This window comes from Sardina pilchardus, chromosome 18, assembly GCF_963854185.1.
Source record: "Sardina pilchardus chromosome 18, fSarPil1.1, whole genome shotgun sequence".
Classification (NCBI taxonomy): domain Eukaryota; kingdom Metazoa; phylum Chordata; class Actinopteri; order Clupeiformes; family Clupeidae; genus Sardina; species Sardina pilchardus.
The window spans coordinates 2645336-2650335 of NC_085011.1; the positions used below are offsets into that span (position 1 = coordinate 2645336).

The 5000-nt window shown below is 42.7% G+C and overlaps 1 protein-coding gene across 3 annotated transcripts in view; it reads left to right on the forward strand.

The window, feature by feature from the left end:
- gbf1 (golgi brefeldin A resistant guanine nucleotide exchange factor 1) overlaps positions 1–5000 on the forward strand; it is a 119322-nt gene that overhangs the window by 97936 nt on the left and 16386 nt on the right. The window lies entirely within an intron of this gene.

A 5000-nucleotide genomic window follows, 5' to 3' on the forward strand; every position in this document is an offset into this window, starting at 1 on the left:
ATTTGGAGTCCTTTTTCCGTTGGTGAGAGAAGGACTAGATCGTCTGCAAAGAGCAGGAATGGGGCCTCACAGTCGTGCAGAGTGGGTCCAGTGGCGGGTGACTTTTCCAGTATGGTCGCCAACTCATTTATATATATATTGAATAGGGTCGGGCTTAGAGGGCAGCCCTGCCTCACTCCGCATTCTTGAGGGATGTAATGAGTTCTTTTGGGTCCAATTTTAATGGCGCACTTAGCTCCTGAATATATTGATTTTATGATGTCATATGTTTTACCCCCTACACCACTTTCGATTAGTTTGTAAAATAATCCATTGTGCCAAATAGAATCAAAAGCTTTTTTGAAGTCGACAAAACAGGAGAACAATTTATTTCGATTTTGGGTATGTTTTTCTATTATGGTGTGTAGGGTGTAAATATGATCAGAAGTGCGATAATTTGGTAAGAATCCAATTTGGCTTTTACTCAAGACATTGTGTTTCATAAGGAAGTTCAGGAGCCGTGTGTTAATAATACTACAAAATAACTTCCCCAGGTTGCTGTTCACACAAATGCCTCGGTAATTGTTGGGGTCAAATTTATCTCCATTTTTATAAATTGGTGTAACGAATCCATGATTCCAAATATCAGGGAAATAACCCACACTCAGAACTAGATTGAATAATTTGAGAATAACCAATCTAAATTTTCCATTCATACATTTTAGCATTTCATTTAAAATGCAGTCAGGTCCATATGCTTTTTTATGCTTCAATTTTTTAATAGGGGTGAGAAGGTCCTGCTCAGTGATTGAGGAGTCAAGTGGGTTTTGATAGTCTTTGACTGATCTCTCTAGATTTTGTAGTTTGTATATAATGTCATTTTGGTCCCTGTTTTGGTCAGATTGGACATTCTTGAAAAGAGTTTGGAAATGATTAGTCCAGGTGTCTCCATCTTGAATCACTAATTCTTGCTGGTTTGATTTTTTTAAGTTATTCCAATTGTCCCAAAATGTATTTGTCTTTATTGATTCCTCAATCAGTGCCAGTTGGTTTTGGGTGTATTGAGCTTTCTTAGTTCTGAGTGTGCGTTTGTATTGCCTTAGTGTCTCGCAATATAAATGACGGATTGATGTATTATTTGGATCTCTATGTTTCTGATTGGACAATTTGCGAATTTCTTTTCTTAATGTTTGGCATTCGGCATCAAACCAAGTGTCATCTTTTTTAAATTTAGGTTTGGCCCTTGATCTTTTTAATTTGGCCTTTTCTGCTGTTTTTTCAAATATTATGTCAACTGTTTCCACAGCCTGGTTGACACCCTCTTTACTTAGGGTATATGGTGTGTCTAAGAAAGTGTCCAGGAGAATTTGGATTTCATGATTTTCTGTTGCTTTCTTGAATTCGTCACTACTGTTTTCAGCCCATCTGTATGATTTTTTAATGTGGAACAGCTTACTGGGCTGTGATTTGAGGATGATATTTTCCGTCATTTTTATGTATATTGTGAGTTGGCTGTGATCTGATAGGGGGGTTAGTGGTTTGACAGTGAATGCTCTAATTGACATAGGGTCTATATCTGTTATTGCATAATCTACTGTGCTATTCCCAAGAGGTGAGCAAAATGTGTGTCTTCCAAAGGTGTCTCCTCTTATCCTACCATTGACGATATACAGACCCAGACTACGGCAGAGTTGCAAGAGTTCTTTTCCATGTCTGTTCGTAACTGGATCGTAGTTTCTTCTGTGTGGGTAAACAGACTGATTATCTTTATCAAGTGAGTGGCAGATGTAGGCATTACCGTCAGTGTTTATAAAGTCATCTTGGGTACCTGTCCGTGCATTTAGGTCTCCAAAAACAAGAACATTTCCCTGGGCCTGGAAATGGCTTGTTTCTGTTTCTAGTGATATGAATGTATCCTCTGAGTAGTATGGAGAATCGTAAGGGGGGATGTATATTGCACAGAGAAAGATATCTTGTTGTGAGATTAATATGTCTTTCTTAATCTTTAACCATATGTGGTATTTTCCCGTTTTTATAATACTAATATACTTGTCAAATTTGGATTTATACCATATCAGTAAACCACCTGAGTTTCTTCCTTGTTGTACCGTACTAAGTTTTTGTGGGGGTATTGTTATTTCCTTATAGTCTGGGGGACAGTGAGTGATGTTATTCTTTTGCCAGGTTTCCATTAATATTACGATATCAATATCTTTAATGTTTTCCTGGAATTCTCTATTCTTACATTTCGGGCCAAAAGCTGATGAGTTCAGGCCCTGAATATTCCAAGTGCTAATGGTTAGTGAAGTCATATTAAATACTAACAACTAAATGTTCACAATGGGATAAACCTTTCATTATATAGTTAGATTTAAGTCAATATAGTTAAAAATCAAATCAATACAGTTTCAAATATAATATCAATATCGAACAGTATATTACAATATGAGGATACAGAAATGCTTTTTTTTTTTTTTTTTTTTTTTTACAATTTTTTTTTCAGGGTCTTAGATGGATCCTAAGTGAGCATAGAGCAGATATGCAAGAGTAACTGTTTGATCTCACCCATCTTTGGTGACTCTTGACCTTTCAGCACCTCTGCATAGCTGGTTTCCAGTGTGGTGGGTTGTGCTGCATGTTGGGGTTGGTGGTGTAGCCAGGTGGAGGGGGGGTGGTGGGTTGGGGGGTGGTTGCCTGGTTTGGCAGGGAGGTGGTGCTGATGATGATGGTTAGGCTCTGGGAGCCAGTGGTTGGCTCTGGAAGGAGGAGGATGAGCTGGTGCTGGGGGCTGGAGGTCTGGCCTGGAGGAGGTGCATGCTGGCTCTGGAGGTGAAGGGTCAGGTCTGATGCCAGGGTGGTTGGTCTGGGTAGGCGGGCTCGCTGTGTAGATGTTGTTGTCCGCTCTGACTGTGGCTGGTGGGAGTGGTGTGTGGGCTTCCTTTGGTTGAGGTGCTGGGTGTGGGGGCTTGTGGGCAGGTCCTCTTGGTCCATGGTGTTGGTATGGAGGAGGATTCGGCTGCATGGCTCTGTACGCTGGCATGTTGTGGGGAGACCAGGGCTGGGGGCTGGTGTGTCCATCTACTGTTGTGACTTGTCTGCCTAGTGCGGTGTCTTTAAGCATTTTCGCAAACTTCCTCACTGCCTTCTTATTTAGGTGACACTGGTCGTACAAGTCATGTGTGGAGATATTGTAGTGATGGGCAACATGAACATTAGGGAGGCGGGCGCAGTCTCTGAAGATGTCTGCATTCACTCTCTGGATTGTTGTTGGGTGGAAGTCTTTGCGAGGCAGAAGGGTGGATACAGTGATTCGGGAGCTGGGAAAAGACTCACTTGCTTTGTTTGCCAGCCTGCCAATGAGTTTTCCTACCCGCTCCTGTTCAGTCCTCAGGTCATTTGTGCCTGTGTGTATTATTATGTGAGCTGGTGAACCAAACTCAGGATCAGAGAGGTGACACAGGGCCTCTTCTATTCTGGGACTCCAGATTTTAGATACTCTCTGTCTAGGGAACAGTAACTGTTCTTGGAGAAACTTGCCATTGGAGTCTATCAGGATAGCCACCTCAGCTGTTCTGTCGAGCTTGGTTGTAGAAGCTGTTTTTTGTCTGCTGACAGGGGTTGAGCATGAGATGGACTCACTTAATGGTGCAGGTCTTGTCTCAGCAGGGGCTGGTGTAGGTTGTTGGGTGCAGGGCTGCTCAGTTGGGTCCAAGACAGGTCTCTGTGGGGAGGCTGGGGTGGGGGGTGAGTACAATGTTTTAAGGTGTTCAATTATTTCGTCTCTCAGGTAGAGCTCCTCTCTGAGTTTTGTTAGCTCCCTTCTCATTTCACATCGCATTTCAGTAATGTCGTTTTGGACAGTGTCTTTTAAATCTGTGAGGTCTTTCTGTAGTTTCTCGTTGTTTTGTGCTAGGTTTTCAGCTTGTCTTCTGGCTTCCTGGGCTGCTGTCTTCATTTGGTTTTTTGCTTGACTGAGTTGGTCTTTAAGAGCATCAATGTGGTTGTCTGGTGCATACCTTTCAACCTTTTCAGTCAGTTCCACTACACATGTCTCTATGTCAGAGATGGTGTCTCTTAACTGGGCCACTTCTGCTTCAAGGCCAGGGCGTTGGGTGTTGCATGCAGGTAGATGTGTGGTGTCACTGCCTGGAGTTATTTGTGGAGCTGTGGAGGGTGATGGCAGGGGCTCTGTCTTGGGTGTTTGGTCTGTGCTTTTTGTTAAGTCTTTAACTCTGGGGAAAGCCTTTTCAAACGAGCAGAGGGCAGCTTGGTTGCCTTGCACCATAACTGTGCCATTTTGGTATATGTTTACTGTGAGGAATTTGTTCTCTTTGTTTTCATCATCAAAAATACAAATTTGTCTGCCTTTACAGATTCCATTTTTCGTGATGAATTTAAAGTGTGTGCAAAAAGCTGTATGCCACGCACTTGTGTGGTCCGTGTAAAACAGCAGATTTGTCGTGACCATCTTGCCTTTGCTAGGATAGCGATCTTTGAATAGAATTTCGGGGTTTTCTCTCTGAAACTTCAGCCTGAATTGTTGCCTGCCCGTCTCTGTGCGTATCTCCGCTGGATAGTCGAACCACTGTACTGTAGTTGTTGCGGCCATCATTGTTACAATGTTGTTACAATGTTGCTGCTGTTTTGAAATGGTTCCGGATACTTTCCGCCTATCGACTGCGCTCCGAGTAACGGTCGTTTGGGCTACTTTAGCAGCTAAGCTTAGCCGCTAATCAGTCAGGATGAGCTAACTAGTGATGGGCAGCTAGTGCTAGCCGTTGGCTATATTATTCTAAGGCTAGCTAGCTTTAATTGCCAGCTAAATTGTCACAGGGGATGTTTTGAGCACTTCTGAGCTTGGTTCCTTTCTTTCCGATGTTGATGTTATTGACAATAAAGTGAGATTTGCTTACCCCAGTTCAGTGTTTTCCTGTTAGCTTGTTAGCGCCCCGTTAGCAGTTAGCCTATAGTTGTCTTTGGATAGCAGGTCCCTGGTTGTAGTGCTTTCCTTCGCTATTCGT